At 32.6% G+C, this 22,111-nt stretch overlaps 1 long non-coding RNA gene across 1 annotated transcript in view; it reads right to left on the reverse strand.

Moving 5' to 3' along the window:
• Positions 1 to 20,415, reverse strand: part of LOC145664346 (uncharacterized) — a 212,412-nt gene extending 191,997 nt beyond the window's left edge. Inside the window, exon 1 of the long non-coding RNA XR_014127418.1 lies at positions 20,081 to 20,415. This is a non-coding gene — a long non-coding RNA (uncharacterized LOC145664346). The remainder of the gene's footprint in view (positions 1 to 20,080) is intronic.
• Positions 20,416 to 22,111: the final 1,696 nt, after the last annotated feature.

Consider the following 22,111-nt stretch of genomic DNA (forward strand, 5'->3'; position numbering starts at 1 on the left):
CCTATGATAATATCGCCCTTTCAGGGGACCATGTCCATCTTAAGGTATAGGGTCTAGATGTTTTTTTCCGGGCAATGACGCCAAATTACAGGCGTCCTATTTACACAGTTGGAGCTGCTGTTGGGACATGATTTGAGAAAATCGAAATAAGATTAAACACACTGAGAAAAAACTCGTATGTGGCGTACATAAAAGTGTAAGTTACATCTGTAAATCCTGTAGTTTTCGGTCTTTACGTACAGCAAACGTACAACTGAAAAAGTATATTTTATAGTACTTTCCGTATAAGTATTCCGAGTAAACGTATTTTCCGTACGAACGAAAGAACTGTATATAGGCGATCAGGACCTCACATACAGATGGACGTATATAAAACACAGCTGACGTATCTAACATACGTATATGTATGTAATATATGGAAGACTGTTAGATGTCATACATCTTGCAACTTATGATGTAGCAACTAAGCGGATATGATTAACATATGCTTTGTACGGTACTGATTTCTGTAGTAAGCATAATGATTCCGTTACAATATACCGCTGTCCGGATATCGGATTTTTCTCGTGCACCTTCTCAATCCGCACATAATTGAATATATGTAGTCCATTTTGGAAACACTGATCCTCCTTCATTTTTTCTCATGGAACTGAATGATAGACTCTCATGGAATGATGTGATACTCCACTTGCTACCACTTAGGCCTACATCACGTACGACGCCGTTGTCTCATAGCTGTTCTGAAGACAAAAATTGGTCCAACGTTATATTCAGTGTTTCTTTCAGAAACAATGTTCCGGGGGGGCACACTTGGTATTCCGAGGGGGGAACTGCTGATACTATTCTATTTATTATTATATTATAGACGTATTATTTTATTCTCCGGGGGACACTCTTAGGGCACCGGGGGGCAATGCCCCCCCCAAAAAAACAGGTCTGGAAGAAACACTGGTGATATTAATCTGGTGATTTTAATAATTATCTGTTTTTTAGGCTTTTTCATTAAATTTATATGTAGTTTATAAAATTAAGTTAATTTATCTCGATTTTCTTCTAAACTACGTAGTTACTCAAATGTTTTATTTTCTCCAACTCGATTTTGTTTATTAGTTCATGTATGGCTCGTCTTTCAACAATATTTTATAGTGCAATAAAAGTCAAAGTTTAAGAGTTAGTGATATATTTGCCCATACTGTGTAGTGATATTGTCTTGCTATTGTCATAATACTGATGATGGTGAACTTCAATATCATTTTCATTTTAATAAGTGACGTTCAGGTTATCGTACAGCGTCAATTGTTAGGCTTATATATAAGAAATTAACCCTCCAATGCACCGTGTAGGTGATTAGTTACACACCTAGTACTTGCGTATAAATCTCACAATAGTTGTTTCATTTCGTAAGTGCATTTTGTCGCAGCTTGTATACATTCGGTTTTTCCAAGTGATACAAGAAATCATCCCTAGAATGCAACATAATTCTGATGTGTTGAATTTTAATTTGTTATTCCACAAGTGGACTAATAAAACTTTACAACAGAGAGTAGAGATTCAGACATTCTCATGATCTGTGAATGAGTAAGAGAAGTTTTTAACATTTAATATTATCAAAACTAAAAACAAACGCTAACCACAAAGTAGATATTGTGACACAGGTTCGAAGTGTAAATTGCGTTATGTAGCTAAATAGCTACAAAGAGATAATAAATTATTAACCTAAATTTTGGTCCTACGGTTTTAAATTTGTTATCCTACAATTTTCAACATTAAATTCTACTCACGATATTTCAAAAATAAAAAATCATGCATTTAAGGGTTAACTTTTCTCGATTTTTTTTTAAAAACTACGCATGACCTCTTACACTCAAACATATGATTTTTTTTTTCATTTTCATGACGTCTATTAATTGCTATATGTCTACGGCTCACAAGCGTCAAGGTTTAGCCGGAATAGTTCTACATTTACACAATCTAACCCCGCAAAAAATATTGAAATTATAAATATCCCGGTTTTTCTGTAATATTGTATGTAAGTTAATATAATTCCTGTGATACTTAAACAATGCCCCTTTTTTTGTTCATTTCGGTGAGTATTGATCTATTGTTTAATTAATTATGATATTTCAGCGGAAAGCAAATACATAATGATTATCATAGGGTGTTCCGGTTTTTAGTCTGAAAATCTGTGATTCCTGTATGTACATGTCTTATATAGTCCTGTATATAAGTTTAAGTATATATATGTCTTAAATTTGAACATTTTTTAAAGTTTAAAAATATATTGTAGAATTTCTGATTTTTAAAATGTTTCTCTTCGTTTTTCTGGCACTATTCAAATGTTTTATTTAAACCTATTGCTAAGTTAAAGTATGGGTAGATGCAACCTGTGCCAGTTTTATGTATAAGCTAAACAAGATATAGCTTATTGTCCCACTCTCTTGAGGGCGCCAAAAAATTAAAGGTAAAAATTGGATGTACATTTCCAAAATATAAGAAAAACAACAAATAAAATAAAATCTATATTTAGCAACATTGATTCATGCTTTGTGAGCTCTTATGATGTAAGTAATAGGGTCTTTCCTGCTAGCTTGCTTTCTAAAACAACACTAGTTTCTTCATTTCTAATATATAGGGTGCCTATGTTCATCTGCGTTCATCTGAACACATATCTTCAAAAGCTTAGGGCCCCACCAAATCTAAATCCGGTTTTGGATGCAACAATGTAATTCAGAAAAAATGTGAAAGGTAGATGGAACCCACAAAATTTTACAGATTAAAATAGTCAGATATGTGTATATTTAGAACAGTTTCTCTAGCTAAGTTTAGGAAACAAAGATGTCACACATTTCTGCAATTTCTGCAAACACATTTTTTTATATGTTTTCAGTTTATTTGGTTCGACAGTATAACTTTCACAGATTGAGCATAATATCAGGCCTTTGAACCATCTTTCATTGTATACTTGTATAAGCTTCAGAAAGAATAGTTCTATTGTCTTAAAGTTAGATTCATGTCTTAAGAAAGGTTCATTAGATACTCTATTACAGAAAACTAGTTTGGGCAGATAATTGATAATTTAGGAGATAATTTAGGCTATAGCCAGTGGCGTATTTACGATTTTGTTTCGGGGAGGGCTTTGCCTGAAAATGTGAAAATTCTGCAAGATATTACATATACATTACTATAGTAAGTAAGATTTCGGGGGGCTTAAGCCCGGAAGCCCCCCTAAATACGCCACTGGCTATAGCATGTACTTTCAAATAATGTTTCAAATGATCAACTAAACAAGTGTGTTAATTGTAAAATACTGTATATTGGAGTTCGTTACATAGTATCTCTATTAATGATACTTCTATTGAAATACTAATTTACTGATGGACTAACACATATTTTCTATAGAGTTAATTTTGTACAAGTTGCACTAAATGTTGGTCAAAATAAATAAATATTAGGAATGTTCTCACAACAGAGCATCATATCCTCTCCATATCAAAATAATAGAACAAGAAACTCTCCAAGGATAGGCACGGTGGCTCAGTGGTAGAGAGCTTACATCTGATACATGGGGTTCCTGGATCGATCACTGGTGAAGTAAGTTTGTGTTGGACAACATCGTGCCCATGGTATTTTTGTTCCTCCCACATTCTCATTTCATTATTTTTTTAAATTACCATTAGCTTACTTAATCATCAGTCTCCCTTAGCCTAAATGGCACAACCGTGGCATATTCATTTCATTTTGAAACTTTTCGAGTAGATTAGGACCTTCTGTGTCCTAAACTTAGAATTATTTTAACGACGCTATGACGATTCTGCTATAGCTGTTCTTTCACAAGCTTTGCATTTGAATTTGAGTTTAGCGTCCCTTTCAGTAGTAAGGCTATATGACCCGTAATCTACAGTTTCATGTGGGATACGAACCACGTGATCTCTGAGCTCTCACCAGGAATCGAACCTGGGTCTCCTGCACCCGGGTCAGGAAGTTCTCTTCTATAAACTAATAATATAAATAAACATTAAAAAACTGCTAATTAATATACTTACATTTCCTTTGCTTTATACCTCCACATTGTCATGATTCATTTTTATTTTTCAGTTTCTATAGACCCTTAGGCAGACCGGTAAGACAGTGGAGCCGAGATAATTTTTAGAAGGGTGACTTGAGTTTACCTTATATTTTTGACTGATTATTTTAGCGAATATACATTTATCTGAGCAAACAAGTTAAAATTTCTAGCGATCTGAAGCTCCGTTGGCCACCTCGAAGCTACGGATCTGATTTTCTATTACATAGCATTCTATCTAGTCCCTTAAAAAAAACTAAGACTTCCTCTTCCTTCGATTTAATCGTTTCCAGTTTAGAGTCTTATTACACTTAACGACGCTTGGGTTGGACATTTCTATTTATTCGATTCCTACAATATATACTCCAACCGACTCAAGAAACTGAAGACGAAGAAGCGTTCTTGCATTATTAACGCAAATGGCCCGTTCTTGGTAACATATTGGTGTTCATCGATTTCTTTCATCGTCCTGAATCGATTGATTTATGTGTGAATCGAGCTATTTGAAATCCTCCCGGAAGTTAAAATATGACTAAACCATAATTGACTACCAGGCAGTGAATAAAATGATATCAATAAACTTCTTCAGTTGCCATAAATCGATATATATATATATATATATATATATATATATATATATATATATATATATATATATATATATATATATTATGTTACTTAGATCAAACCACTTCAAATACTCTGGGTCTGTAAACTAAAACCTTTGATCCGGAAATGAGCAAAATTGGTAATAATCGATTTACATTTTTCTTCGTGTATTGCCTAAAATTACTCAAGATGCCCCTATGCTAAAAAGTAAACCATTCTCAGATAAATTTCTTAAATAACAAAAAAAAATCATAGATTTCATCACTTTCGGTCTCAACAGAAAGGTAGAAGTCGAGAAAAAGTTCATTCTTGGGACACTGAATCTATGTCCCAAAACAAATTCTGGTAACCTTTACTGTTTTTTGCTCTATGGAAATAAGTATTAAATCAGAGTTCCGGTTTTGGCATATCAGGGGCGGATCCAGGATGGACTTCTGGGGAACGGCGGGTTGTAATACTGCTACTTAGAGCTGCTTTTAAGAGCTCCAAACTCTGGGATGGGTTTAATTTATATATAAAATATAAAATAAAAAAAAACTTTCCTCTTTTGGGGGGAGCGATTGCGGAAATTAACTCCGGATTAAAAATTCTTTGTAGCTTTTTTAATACTTAACGAATTTTCAGGAAACAAAAAGCATTTTGTTCCTTATAATGGTAGACTTGTTATACATTGCTAAAACTCCACACCACCATTATCCACTAGTTTTCATAAATAATTGGGGTGTTTGCTACATATTTCTACAGATGCTCCAGCCTTAAGTTCGCAAGAGCTCGGTGAATTCACTTGTCGTCCACCTCCAGAGGAAGAAGGCGCAGGGTCAAGATTAATGCTGGCCATTCAAGGAAGCCAAACTTTCCAACGAGCATCGTAGAAAGTGGTGTCGACCCACACACAGACTACGCGTGCTAAATGAGCCAGGGCTCCATCTTGCGTAAAGATTAAGTCGTTATAGCAGCTCCATGTGGATATAATACCGTGAATATAATATTCAGGCGTAACAAGCTAGCATTCTGTATTCCTTGTGTCCCAAAAGACGAATGAGCTGACAAATTCCGCAGGTATAATTCCGCGCCACATTGTGACTTTTGGGCGATGTTGGCTTTTTCCAGCAACCACCGTTAGATCCTCTTACCCAATAATAACAATTGTCCCGGTTAACAAACACTCCGACATGAAACACGGCTTCGTCTGACAACAGGATACTACCAAAAGATCGAAGAAATCTTCATACCAAGCAAGCTTCACTTCCTCATACTCCTACCAATGATCACAGTCTTCTGACGATAATTCCTGGCAGCAAGGTGTTTTACATTTAGAAGAATTCAACTCTTTCATCAAAGCAGTTCGAATTATGTGTCGGGTTAAACCACTTTCGTGAAAGACCTGTCTCTGATTTCTGAGGATTCCGAGTGAACACTTCCCGAACCACTTGCACATTTTCCTCTGTCCTGAATGTTGAGGGGCAACCGCGTCTTCTAATATCTACTACAGAACCTGTGTCAATTAGATTCGAATGGTAATTCCTTATGATCTATGAATCGACCAGGCACGAGGTACTTCCACACTTTGCCACAAATTCTCTACTTGTACCACGAACTGCTATACTTCGTAGCGGAATGCCAACTGTGCCTGCTCATGCAAGGTAAGACGATGCGGCTTGATCCGCCACTGATACCTGCGATAACATAAACTAGGCATTATGTAATAAATTCTACCATTGTAAGAAAGAATGCTTTTTGTTTCATAAAAGTCGGTTAAGTATTTAAAATGTTTTTGAAAATTTCAATAGGAACTTAATTCCCACCCGTCCTGTAAATGTAGATGTTAGCGTAAACCAGATATCTCACAGTTTCATGAGATTCCAGTGAAACTTTTCCCTCTTACTTTCTACAAAAGGATAGAACTATAGAAGAATAAAGTAAAAAACTAAAAAGCACTTTTCCGGGAAGAATGAAAGCCTTCTTGCCTTGCTTCAATATATTTTAGTCAGTTGTATATTAATAAAAATTGTGAAACTCCTATATCAGTGTAAAACCTCGACATCCACCCACCCACCCCTCTCACCATCTTCACAAAGCAAAATCTAAAATGATGCTGCTGTGATGAGACGTTGGTTACCTATGTTGTAAATGTAATGTACCTTTATAACAAACAAACTAACTCACTCTATGGCGTATGGAACCCGGCGGATCAATGTCGGTATTCACAAAAGCTCTCCATTGGTCTGATCACTTCAGTCTTCTAGACTTAATGACTCTAAGAACGTTTGGTAAACCGCATAAATTATGCAGTTCCTCGTTATGAAGTTCTGTGATTTCCCATTTCCATCCTCCTTAGGTCCAAATATTCACCTCAGGATTTTATTTTCAAATATTTCCAGTCAGTATTCTTCCCTCAAAGTAAGCGACCATGTTTCTCAACCATACGACACAACAGACATATTCGAATTACCGTTTTACATATTTTAAGCTTCAAATTCTTCCATTGAATTTGAGAAGACAAAAGGTTTTGGGGACTGAATAGTAACACGAATTCCCTGCTTTCAGTAGACATTTAATTTCTTCGTGGATATGGTTTCGATCTGTTAGTATTGATTCTAAATACTTGAGAGTATCCACTTTCTCGAAAGTATTATTTGATATTTTAACGTATAAATAATTTGAAATATTATGATCACGATGAATTTCCATGTATTTCTATTTACTTTTCTCTGCATTGACTTTTAAATCAATGTTCTTGTAGGATTTTAATAAAACCTTCGGCTTCTTTTAGTGTTCTCATAATACCCGCAAACAGTTTTACATAATCAGCATAGCCATAACCTGGTGATTAGGCCTATCATTCAGTTCTAGATTCTGATTTCTATCTTTAATACACTTATAGAGTATTTCAGAATGAAATTGAATGATAATGGCGACATCGCATCTCCTAGTTTTAGGCCATTCTCGACATGAAAAGTCATGGACAAGTATTTTATCACTCGGACATTAGTTTGGGATTCATAACAACCCATCTCAATTAACCTAATTGCCTTTTTCAGTATACCAAATTTAATTTGAATGTTTTACAATGTTTTCCTCGTAACCGAGGGCATTGCACTTCCACTTCTGTTCGAGTATTTGATGAATGGTAGATATTTGGTATCGATTTTGCCAAATTTCCAATAATTTACCTGAATATGGAGGCTAACAGAATGTTTGAGATTTTATAAGATGTTAACAGAAAATAAATACCTCGATACTTATTATGTACAATCAGTTTTGTTGCGTTTCTTGTGAAATGGAACAATAATTGATTCCTTTCACTCTTGTGAAAATTCTTCCTAGTTTCAGATGTAGAGAATGAGTTTGGGCATCTCGTTTTTCAATTCTTTCCCTCCCAACTAAAATTAATTCAGCAAGGATTTCGTCTAAACCAGGAGTTTATTTTTTTTAATTGTTATATACCAATTTCTATTTCTTTTAGATTAGGCTCAATATAGGGTCCTGCTGTATGCATTTCATCTTCTCCGTGAGCATCATTTTTCGACTGCATATTAAGCAAATTGCCAAATAAATCTTTCCAACTAGTCAAAGTATTATTCATATCCTTGAGAATTGACCCATCTGTTTTCTTTAATATATAATCCCGAGGTTAAATTCGTTGATGTCCTTGTATATGTCCCGAATTTATTTTTATCTTGAAAGTCAATAATTTTGACTTCCAAAAAATCACGTTTCTTTGTTCTAAAAGTTTTGAAAGTTTCCTGCCTGATGCCAACAAAATTTAGAAGAGTTTCATTGTTTGGATTTTGAACCCAAAACAGTTTTTCCTGTCCTTTCTTATCTGCTAGTTTACTACAGTTGTGATCGAACCATAGTTCGTTTCTATGTTCCTATGTACATACAAATATTTTCAGGTGCCCCAATTTTTCTTTTGCTAAACTTTTAGTTTTATTCCTAATTTTAATCAAAGTATCCTCAACACTAGTGCATTCCGAACCTTCTAGAACAGAATATCTATTTGACATTTCAAACTCTCGACTGACCCTCTTCTAATTTCTTTAAATTAAATTTCTCCGTTTTTAAACGCTGAATATTTTCTTTCAACGTTAATTTTTCTCTTATAATCGTTGTCAACGGGCAGTGATCAGTGTCATAGTAACCTCCTCTAAACGACCAAACAACAATTAAACTAAGGTGTCTTTTTCTATCTACTAAAACGTGATCAATTTGATTATGCTTTTCTTCTCATCTGTTGAGGTCTAAATATATTTATTAAAGTCGCGATGTGGGAATCTTGTACTTTCTTACGATAAGGTTTTTGAATGTTGAAAATTTCACGAGCCTAATGCCGTTGTTGTTACTTTCCTCATGCAGACTTTTGTTTCCAATAATCGGTTTGAAAATATCTTCCCATCTTATCTTCATGTTGAAATCAAGGACGCCGATAGTGGGAGCCGGGGGTCCCGGGCCCCCCCAAAGCTCATGTGGGTCCCCTATTGTATTTATGAATATTCAATACTTGCCATAATTTGAATGCATATTGTCTTAAAATCCTCATATATATATATTCTGCATCTGAATGGGCCCTCCCCAAATTTACAGAGAAATCGGCGCCCTTGGTTGAAATCCCCTGTTAGAATTTCTTACACTTTCGATGTTGTTCAAGTACCCATTCTACTTCTTCATAAAAACTGATTAATGAAATACAATTTTTGTTCCGCATTAGAAAACTTGGGAATTCGTTAATAATAAAATGTAACACCAGAGACAACCATTTAACATCTTTTGGAAGAGTAATTATCTCTTCCCAGAATTAATGCATTGTTTTACATTGTACTATGTATTTTCATAATAAGAAAATCTGCGAAAATACCACAAGATTTTACTCCAAAACATTCCACGATAATATACTGATTAAGATAGAAGGTTTAAAATTAACTGAAATTTGGAATATCATATAATCATAATAGTAATAAAACAAAAGCAATAATAATATTAAGAAAACAGTTAATGTAAATTTAAATGAAACTGTAATTACAACTGTAATTACAATGTAGCTGAATTATAATTCATAAAAATATTGGATTGTTAAATATCCTAACTATATATAAAATACATAAACTGACGTAAAATAAAAGGGTACTTCCGGTTGACGTGCAAAGTTGAAAGTTGGTATGATTGTAGATTTTCGGGATTAACCCACAGGGAAATTCCGAAAAGTGAATATTTTTAGTTTTTAAGGGACCTACAGGGGAGATTAAGAAATTCCGTGTTATTTAAATGGGCGTTTCTTACAAAATGTTATCTTTTAGATAGTTGAAATATTAAAAGAAACTTGAAATTCTGTGGAATTGTGTTCTTAAGAGGTGCCAGGCTGTAGGCTGGGTAAAAGTAGGGGTCAGGGGGCGAAGTCCCAAGCTGGGTCAAATTTAGGAAATGTAATTAAAGAGCAAAAGAACGAAACTAACTCTGATGCAAAGCTGATAAATGAGGCTGATGCGAGGTCTGGGAGCGGAGACCCCATCTAACCAAAGACTAGTTGAAATATTAAACTATAACAGTATAAAAAAATAATATAGATATTTAATGTATTTATATTAAAAGCTACAGTGTGGATAGGACATGATAGGCACATACAGAAAACGGTAACTGGCATGGATAAGGTATTCGAATATGTTACATATTTGGACAAACTTATTTGAAAATTATGAACATTATTAATTTCATGTGATAAACATTGGGATATGAATAATTAAGCTAAATATATTTTGACACTAACAATAAAATATTTTTACCAATAAATATATTAGAGCACAAAAATTGTATTACAGGTTCCTGAGTTATTGTAACTCTGAAGATAAGTGCAATGCAGTCAGTGTGTTTGAAACGTCATTTAAATAAGCACGGACGGAATACCCAAAAAAAAAATCCTTGCTTAATGAATTATAAATGTCTCTGTGAAAATTATGCGAAAGTGTGTTTGTTTGAAGTAATATTATAACAATTCTACCTAAAAATACTAATAAATGTTGTATTCAACTTAAACTTTTCAAACATTTATTTGTTTGCCATGTATTTTGGATGCTACTTTTCTTTACAAAATATAAATTTTAGAAAGTCTGGGATACTATAAATGAAAATAATCATCAATTTTAAAATATACGAAATTTAGATAACCAATTTTCTTAGGATAATGTCCATTTCTTTCGTTTTCTTTCTCTTCTTTTTGTGCCAAATTTATTTAAATGTGTTGTACTCATAGAATCTATGAATTGCCACTAGACTGTTGAATGAACATATATTTAGTAATTTTATACAGTTAGAGTTCCAACTTGCTGACAAGCAACGGACATGAGCGTGTCACCCGGACATCCGAATCAAACTTAGTCCATTCGATAAACATAACAAAGATATGTTCATGCACAAAATATTAGGTGCCATCGACAAAGGAATAAGTCCCTGGGATCCATTAACCCTGTTAGTGTAAAGAAAATCGTAGACTCGCAGTGAAATAGCTATTGCATCAACACTGTACATTGGAAAGTCATGGTTTGTAGCAGGAGTAAAAGTGCGGGGGAACGCGTGAGGACACCGTCCCCCTAAATCCAAAAAATGTGTACGGCGTCCCCTTAGTTCCTAAAAAAATTGCAATGGGCAAATGTAGGCAGTGGGACGGCGAGACGTCATGCCGCTACCTACCGCAGCACCTACGTTTTCAGATACACTTTTACCCCTGGTTTGTAGTTCATTCTCTTCAACGTGAAACAAGATTTCCAGAGGTGCTATGTGTTGGGGTCAATAATATACTTGAACAGGGAAAATTGTGAGAAAGTCGGGAAAATTCCCTCCAGAAATCCCTCCCATCAACTTTGGCCCCTCTATAAAGTGGCCCAGGGTAAAACCATACAATCCAAATGTTTCTCAAAACCTACAATATGGGATAAGAAATGAGTGTACCAAGTTTTGCATTGATAGACAGAATAGATATAAGGGGAAAACGTGTGTTGGTATACAAGCTTTTCCCTCATATCTAATCCATCTATCAGTACAAAACTTGGTACACTCATCTCTTATTCCCTATACTATTTTTCGAGATACATTTAGATTGTGTGCTTTTACCCAGGGCCACTCCATAGGGGACCAAAATTGATGGGAAGGATTTTTGGAGGGAATTTTACCAACATTCTCTAAATTTTCCCTTTCCAAGTATGTTATGGATCTCAATTTGTAACACATCTGGAAAGCCTGTTTCATGCTGAAGAGAATGAACTATAAACCATGACTTTCCAATGTAGTGTTGATGTAATAGCTATTTCACTGCGAGTCTACGATTTTCTTTATACTAACAGGGTCAATGGCCCCCAGGTTCTTACTCCGTTGTCCATGGCACCTAATTTTTTGTGCATGAAGATATCTTTTTTATGTTTATCGAATGGACTAGGTTTGATTGGGATGTCCAGATGACAGGTTCATGTCATTTCCTTGCGAGCTATATAATTTCTTTTCTCTACTAATCTTTTAATTCTCAGAAGAAAAAAATGTCAACTTATCTTTTCTAAGATTAGATCCTGGTGAAAGTAACTTGTTTCGAACTAAACAATGTCTTATACAACTTTTTTTTTTTTACCAAAAAAGACGCTTAACTCAAAATAAACAAAGAAAATATTTGTTTAAAAAGGAAAATAGGAATTATTATACTTTCATGCAAAATTTATACTCAGATTATACGCAATTGAAAAGTCTTATCGAATTTGAAGCAGTGAACATTATTTAAAAAAATAAAATAAAATTTTGCTGTCTTTGTATTTGATGAGGGTAATTTATCTTTAAATTGTAAGATGTTACCGTTGGTACCCAAACACATAGGTACCGGCAGTAGTATATATATATTGAGAAATATGGAAAATAGGTGGAAACTCTTTTGATAATAACGAGAAATTTAATTCAGCTACGAATATTAAATGCACTTCAAAACGCCAATGTCTAAAAATTGTGATTGTATCAAGAAGTTTTAGAAAAAGCCTATATTATTAGTGGCAAATATCATGTTGTGTTACACAAATCATATTTTCCTTAAATGTCACTGCGCAAAATAGGGTGCAGTATTTGAAAGAGTGAATCACTAATGAAAAGAAATTTTAAATTATTGTGTGGGGAAAAACAACATGTTTTACATTAGGTTTGATTGCGTTCGCAAGTTTTAGATTTAAAAAAAATATTTGAAACGTGTGAAGTTTTGTCATCTTTTCTGCCTTCCGTAATTCGTCACCTTGTTTGTATTAATAGTCAGTGAAGTTTTGGATGGGTTACCATATCTTTCTAGGGTTACCATATTTTCAAATTAAACTAATGGAGAAATTATGAACAAACTATTTTTAGGCCATAATCTTACATAATCTTGCATAATATATGCTCAAATGACAACTTCTGGTCAAAATTTCTGATTTTGGAAGTTAAATTTATTGAATTATAATACGGTAAACCGTATTTTAGCCATTACAAAGATGTTATACAAATTTGAAGCTATAAAATTATGATTTTAGTTCGCACCCAGAAATTTTTGTTGGGAAGGGTCCAATACTACTTACAATACACTACGGGTATTATTCGCCACCCGAAAATACGATAAGTAATTGTAAAATACTTGCACCTATATTTTCAGAAAAAAAAATATAGAACTATTTTTATGGATTGTTTTTATAAGAGACAGAGTACAGACGAAATATTAAGATCAAATTTTCATGCTACATCGATCATTACCCCTGTTAACCCTCGGACTACCAATGGGGGATATTTTGTGCCCACCTCAGGATATTTTTTGTATTTACTTTTCTAATCACTTCTTTAAAATTGTACGAAAATATGTTATTGCTCAACTTATTTAGCTAAAGTGTATACCTTACGGTGGTTCAAATTGAACTTTAGTGTGTCTAATAAAATTTACTATTTAAGTTGGTGGGCACAAAGTATCCCCCGTTGGTAGTTGTGACTGACATTTAGTAGTGTCACTCCTAGATGGCAGTATAGTAAATAGTTGTATGGGGCCTTTTTCTGAATTTGGCGCTTAGTCTTATTCTGCGTACTGTTCAATTTGAGAGTTTCACGTTAGTGTGTCCCATGAATTTGCTATTTTAAGTTGGTGGGCACAAAGTATCCCCATTGGCAGATGTGACTGACATTTAGTAGTGTCACTCCTAAATGGCAGTATAATAAATAGCTGTTAGTCTCATAATGTGTAATGTTTACTTTAGTCCCTGTAGATTTTTGTGAGAGTTACTAATTAGTTCCTTTTCCGAGATATATTTAATCTTAACAAGTGGGCACAAAATACCTCCCTTGGTACTACGCGTTACAAAAGATACCTAGGTAATGCGAGGGTTAAACAAGTAGAGTTTCATTGAGAAAGTGTACAAATGTAAGTTAGAGGAGGATCCAGTGTTCTCATCCCCCCCCCCCGCTGTGGGTGCGCCTTCGATGTACGTATATTTACAGTATCTTAAACAATTTCAAGACAAAAGCATAGCCTCGTAGCAATTAGTTTGTTTGTTTCTTGTTACACGATGTACTGTTGTGAAGCAGCAAGCGCAGTTGAGAAACAAAATGACCTTTTCTTTTCTTGGAAGATGTTCGGTGAACGTGGTGGACGGAGAATGACAGGACGGTTCCATTGTAAGCTGTACTTATGTTGTGATTTATTTATTTCAAATAAAAATCAAATGAAAGAAGAAACAAGTAAAATGCTCTCCCATTGAAACCAATAGAATGAGAAATCTTATGGCCTGAACGATAGGTCAAATAAAATAGGATTGATCGATGACATTAAGAAAGTTTACCCACACTGCCTGTTAGTCCAATCTCGTTTTTAAAGAGAAATTGAAGATATATTTGACTTAATGATAGAGAAATAGAGAATTTTATCATCAACTAAATATTTTTAAATAATAATAAATTTCCTAAGTCACAAATCAACTTATAAATATCATTAATAATTCACTTACCACGTTGCAAACACCGTTTAGTTCACTTTCTTTGAATATAGGAACTAAAGCTTTCTTCTTGGTGATCAAAGTTTGTTTTATTTGCTTTTAGATTTCCAGCTAGACTATGTGTAAGTGTGGAAAGTGTTTTGGAGCGAATCTGTCTGTCTGTCTGTTGACGGACGCCAGAGTAAAACAAAGAAAAGACTAGCGAGAAATAATTTTTAAACAGTTTGGTTTACGAAAACTTCTTTATATATGAGAGTAATCCCAAAAGTAAAATCTATTTCTGTTTACAAATACAAATATTATTAATAATGTTAACATCATTTTAAAGCTTGTACAGTAATCTACTGTATAATTGCTACGTAATCGCTATTTCGGTCGATTCATTTTTGTAGACACCGTGGCAGTTTTTGTACGAACATGTCATTCCAGCTAGCAGCCAAGTATTTGCGTAAGTGTTGTATCTTATCTTTGACATCATCGTTGCCGAAGCGCATTCCAGCCAAACTTTTTTTTTTCAACTAAAGAAACAGGTGTAAGTCACTGGTTTGCTCAGCTTTTGTGACTATCTCGTGGGAAATTGCGTGTCCCGCTCCTGTCTTCCTCGTGAATTTCAGTACGATCACCTGCAAACTCTTTACATTCCTTGCAGACGTTTCTGATACCCATTCAAGACTTGCAATACATTTTCGTCAATTGGCGATGATTGACAATCTATTTAACGCCTTTTGCATTCGAAAAACTAGGTGAACTTTGCATTTTTTTTTCAGTACCACCAAGCGGGATCTCTATTACAAAGAGCTGACAAGTGAAACTAAAGCGTCTCAGTGAGGTGCGCACAGACTTGTTTAGGAGTGATGGAAATCATAATTCCATCCCAACAGCCATACGTACAGTTGCCCTATCGTTCCCAGTGCTTTGGAGACAATATCTTTAGTATTACCTTCGTATTTACCCAGTCTGTCCTTGTATATGTCCGTCCCGGATGCAAAAAATGAATCACCAATAATTTTGACAAAGATGTGAAAATTAGAAATCGATTCATCACCAAGATTCAAAAGTAAGAAATCGAATTTGTTGATGGAGGTGATTCATCCACCGGAAGTGGAAAAATAATCATTTCCGGTTAAAATGTTCATCACTATAAGATCACAAATGACAATAAACAGCGAGAAGCTATTTTTTTTACAATCAATTAAGCATATCAAAGGTACATTTCATCTACATCCTTAACTCTGTACTAAAACACAAGGTGATATAAATCCACTACAATTTCCGATTTCAATATTGATCTACACAAAGCAAGAACGATCAGAAGCCTTTTCTAAATCGATTTACCGCTTTAAAAATAACTACTAATTAGAGTGGCAGAAATCAACTACATAAGGTTTTAAGTTTTTGACCCCCTATAAAGTGAAAGTGTATTTCGTAGTGACAAGATGTTTTCTTCAACCAATTAAGCGTCTCAAGGATGTATTCTACCTCCACTCTAATCCCTCTACTAAAACTGCATGTAGTAGAAATTACTACCACTTTCAGTTTCCATATTAATTGAGAAAATATCACGCTTTACAAAACCAAACTTCTCATGTGATGTACAGGTGGAATTCCTACTTGTTCTTATGTTTATTCAGTATCTCAAAAATAGATTACATCTATCTCAATTATACTTGTATTGTAACCGGAAGTAGAACATATCTACTACTTCCTGTCTTAATAATCAACCTCTAAGGGGCAAAGTGAGGACCTTGGTGGTTCAATGTTAGAGCGTTCACCTCTGGTGCGTGGGGTTACTGGTTGAATCTCAGCTTGCGCTAAGTGGGCTTTGTGGTGGACAAAGACCATGTGAGTGGATTTTGTGGGATTTTCCCGTTTCCTCCCACTTTCTTATTCCACCATTTCATTCATTCTCATCAGTACCGTTTCGTTTAGCTTACACAACACAATCGCGGGACGTAAAACTGAAAGATTTCATTTATTTCATTTCTACGGGACAAGAAAGAAAGAGGCAGTGGGACCTTTTTCAATTGGTTCAGTGTCCCCAAAACCGGGTTCCCTCTCTGCCTTACCGGTATCCTAATCAGAAACTGTAAGTAGGACAGAGTAGTTTTAATATTAGACCCCAAAATTTGGACGTCTACTCTAGTTCCTCAATATGAAGTGGAAGAACTTGCTTCTTTTTAAAAATAAATCAGGATGAAAACTTTTCACTTCCTTCATAAATGTAGGGACTAATACAAATTTTCAAAGTATCTTCTGTTGGCATAGTTTTTGTTCTTTCTGGGAAATTTTATAAAATAAATCAACCGCTCTGGATCTAGATCGGAATACTGTCAAAATGTATTTTAAGTCATTAATTATGCAATTCAATTTTAGATTTAACGTTCATTTATTACGTCTAGGAACTAAAACAATTAAGGCTTCAGAGCACAAGGGGATCAAGTTAAATTACCAAAATTGTGAGAAAAAAAGAAATATAATGTTTGTACGGTACTATTCAGGCTCTTCGCTAAGTTCACACACTCACACACATACATGTATGAGTGTGTATATGCGTACATGCAGAAAAAAGAGAACAGAAATTAAGTGCACCTTTTATAAAGTCATAAAGGTTGAACACCTGAATTGATATACTATATGAAAGATCTTGAAAATATTGTTAGTCAATGTAATGCCGTTTTGTGGATATTATCTTACTTTCAACATTTCTCATACTCTTCATTGTCTTTAAGTTATTCAAATTTAAAAAAAAATAAAGAGGAGAACTTAAGGAAAAACCTGAAGTACATGGAGAAATTAACACTTTCTCTCACATTATAAGATTTATTCACAATGTCTAGACATGATTTTTTTTAATCTTTAAAAGAAGCTTAAGATAAGGATCTTAAGCTGAGTATTGAAGTGTAATGAGCTTCTGTGTAATGAAAATGAAATGTGTCCAAAATTACCAAATGTGGATTTAATTCACTGAACGCGGAAATTGTCTTCATTACTCAGAATGTACTCATATGTACGCTCTGTATTCTATCAGGCTTTCTTTTGATATTTTCAAACTAAACACAATACACTGAGCAAGGCTATGTGATAAAAAATATAGATAGATATATATATATAAAAATATAAACATGTAACAGTTTCAACATACTAATTCTGTCTCCATCAGACTTCCAATTCTATCAAAGGAAGTGGAAATCTAATAAAGACATAATTAATGTGTTGAAACTGTTACCTGTTTGTGTTTTTATATATTTTTATAATATAGCCTTGCTCAGTGTTCTGTTGTGTTTAGTCAGAATGTACTTTTAGGCTAAACGTCTATGTTATTCTTGTTGCTATTCATTAAATGCCCTAGTCAAAACTATTAATTATAATGATTCTCTTCACAGTATAATAATAATAATAATAATAATAATAATAATAATAATAATAATAATAATAATAATAATAATAATAATAATAATAATAATAATATATTGTCTCAATTCTCAACGGGAAAAGAGTATTCTGACATTAACTTCCAATGGTACTTCAATTATTTTGCGGTACTGTTATTTACCTGGTTTGCCTGAATTGTTTTCTTTAAATTTCTTGCCTTAAAAATAAACCCATACACACACACACAAAAAAAAAAATACTGTTAATCAAACTGCAGAATTTTGTTCATAAGTAGTTATCGAAAGCTGTCTGTAAATGTCTCTAAAGTACAGTTCATTATCTTAAGAATTCAGTCTCCGAGTTACAAAATTCATTTTCTACATTTTCTTCAGAAATTAAAAAGAAATCAATCATAATAAAATATTTTCTTAAAGAAAGTAGAAATGTTAATTTTCTATTATTTAAAAATATGAACTATTATAATTAATTCTAAGATATCTTTGGTCAAAATCGTAAAGTATTTTCGTAAAATTACAATGAATAACTGAGAACAACTGAATTGTTGTTATTTTACATCACTGCAATGTGCAACACAAGAAATGATGTTATAATTAAAAGTTTATTAATATTTATGAGTTTTGGTTGTTACTCAAAAGGTTTTTCCGAGTTACACATCATTGTTATTTAACAATGACAAATTGTCAGAATGCTTGTCAGTGATGATTTGTAATTTTAGTAAAATATTTTATAACATCAATTTTCTGATACTTTCTGACAGACTGCAAGAAAGAATAAAATGTGTTTACGAATTCGATGACAATTTGCTAATTCATTCTTTAGTCTTTTATTTAAATGGCAAGGTCATTTTTTAAAAAAAAAAAAAAAAAAGACAATTTTTGGAATTAGTCTAATATATTTCTTGGTTTGATTCAGATTTATGCATTTTCCTTTATCTCAATCTTTGAATTTCACTTAAGGCCAACTAGATGATAAGACAATTTTATTTTTATTGCGTAGCATGAAATATTACTGTTTTAAGCTTCCACGACGAAAGTACAACATTTGCTTGTATGATTTTTAGGAATAAGTCTACTAATTTTTAGAAACTTTAAAAATACACTATGTATTCCTGAAAACCATAGAGAGGAATGAAGTATTATTTACTAAAAGCTTCTTTTATCATATGTTCCTTTTCCTTTGTACTGTACGGTACCATAGGTGAAATGTATACAAAATATTGTTATCGTAAATAATAATAATAATAATAATAATAATAATAATAATAATAATAATAATAATAATAATAATAATAATAATAATAATAGTGGAAAAGTATGGAATTCGTATTTACACTTGTCATAATTACACTTGTTATATCTCTTTGAGTTCGAATGAATATTACACTAAAAATTATTCAATCAAATTAATAAAAGTAATGACAAATTTGGATCCTAAATATTGTAAATAATGCTTCTACTTATATACAATACTTATTAGCTATTTATCAGTATTTTTAAATATATATATATATATATATATATATATATATATATATATATATATATATATATATATATATTATGTGATCTTAAAATCACAAAGAAAACATAACTTTTATACTCTAACATCCTATTAATATATATATAATTTACACAGTACTATTTTATAAATGAAACAGCATGTAGCAATATTTTCTAAGCAATTTTTCTATTAAAGTATGAAACATATAATTGTATTAACATAACATTTTATATCTAATTATATAGTAATTTTTTGAAATTTATTACATAACTACGAATTGACGGAAGTCACATATTATGTGTATTGTGGCATTACCTTATAAGCCTTCCTTTTCAACATTATCTTAGTTTTCAGTCCTTGGCTTATTAAAAATACGTCTTACATCAACGAAAACAAAATCATATGTAAATTGTACTGTTTCGTATACTTAATGTTTCTTGTAATAATCTATATGCATATTAATGATCAAACAGATTAAATAAACTAAATAATGATAATACGTATGTCTCATCTATTTTTCAGATTGTTAATGTTACTCACTCACCAGATGAAGAGCAAGCAGCACACATCTGATGCGAATTCATAGCAGCTACTAACTGTCACTCCAGAGAACCAGTTCTGGGTTCAAGACCCGGCGTGTGCAAGCTCCATGTATTGATCGACAATACAAGTTCCAACCTGGAGCTGTTTCTTCCTTCACCTTTGGTTGTTGCATATTGATTCGTTTCAAAGAGCGTTACAAAATGTTGCTCAAACTTGTTCTTATATAACGTAATGAAACTATATGTTTTATTGATTATTTTTAAAGACATTTCTAATTGCTTAATTAAAGTTACTTTAGATATTAAACGTTTATTGTTATATATTACTACATTTATTGTGAACTGTTAAAAAATGTACTATTTAAAAAAGTATTACAATGTTTTTTTTTCATTAACTGTCTTTGAAAGAAATTCGTTTTAGTATTTTTTTTACTTTTAATGTACTTGAATCTTCTGCAGTTATAAGATACTTGAAATTTATTACAATAAATAAATTTCTTATCACTGCATAACGTTTTTGTATTTCGTTGTAACATATAAAAATAAAATGTATATATAAAAATTAACCGATATATTATATCCAGTTTTCTTACTATTTACTACGTATTTTTCTCGTATATACAGGTATTATAGATCTACCGTATATTCTTATACGATTTATGTTTTTCTAGGTAATTAATTCTTTTCATATCATTAACAACTGTTACAATAGTATGCATGACTTTGGTACTGAGCATAACATTAAAATCATAAGCCATCTTTGATGCTCCATTGGCTTACGCGGGACCTTTAGTACATAGTGTTCTACTGTATAAAGTAAAAACTGGGTGGGGAGCTAGGACCCAGATCATGAGTTTACTATAAACAAAAAACTTATTATTATTATTATTATTATTATTATTATTATTATTATTATTATTATTATTATTATTATTATTATTATTATTATTATTTTCAGGGCCATATCTTGTTGACAAGTCAACTTTTTTCTCTTACGTATAGGACTAGCCAACTTCAAGTAAAAACGTTATCCGTCAACTCATGATTCTAAAAGTATATTGTTTTAGGGTCAACTTTTGGTTACTTTTTGCCGTTTTGAAGTTTCAGGTCATTTTTTAATATTTTAAGGTAACTTCCAGGTCACTTATGTTTTTTTATGCTTCCTGATTATTGGGGTAGAAAACTGCATTCCCAAGAAGCTAATGAACACTAAGCTGTAGCTGGTTGAGTAGGGGTAGGGGTTGGTAGGTGGCCAAACAGATGATTTTAGATCATTGACCACAAAGGATGAGATCACGTGAATAACTAACAATGGATTAGAAGACGTGCAAAAATTTTAAACGGAGTTTTTATCTATGATTCTCATGTATACAGTCTACACTTGCGAACTTCTATTCTTTAAGTGTATTTCCTAGTTTCGATTCGGGAGTGAATTGATGCTTTCAGTACGTACAATGCCGTACAATGGACTGATCAATAGACTACAACTAACTGAAACAAAACTTCAGAATGAGGACATTAAAAAATGACAATGTTTAACGAAATAAACGTTTTAAAAAACAAATTTTAAGGTCAATTTTTGTGAATTTTAGGGTCATTTTAGAGGAATTTTAGTGTAATTTTATAGGTCACATTTAGAAAGTTTTAGATCAACAAGTTCCGGGCCCTGATGATGATGATGATTATTATTATTATTATTATTATTATTATTATTATTATTATTATTATTATTATTATTATTATTATTATTATTATTATTATTATTATTATTATTATTATTATAAATCAAAAAGACATGTTAATTTACAAATCCTTTAATTCAAATATCTTCTTTTCCTCATAAGAGCCTTGGCTACAGTCACACTCACTTTTTAAAAAAAAAAAATTACTAAATAATTTGAAAACAATGAATAAATTTAAAATTTAGAAATAAGCCATGTAGCATTTACAGAATGTTATTAAACAAATAACTCTTCCTATAGATCAGAAATCTAAATCCGATGTTTATTATCATCTGTCACGCTAATATCTTA

Source organism: Thermobia domestica, chromosome 11 (genome assembly GCF_964235325.1).
Source record: "Thermobia domestica chromosome 11, izTheDome1.hap1.1, whole genome shotgun sequence".
Taxonomy (NCBI): Eukaryota; Metazoa; Arthropoda; class Insecta; order Zygentoma; family Lepismatidae; genus Thermobia; species Thermobia domestica.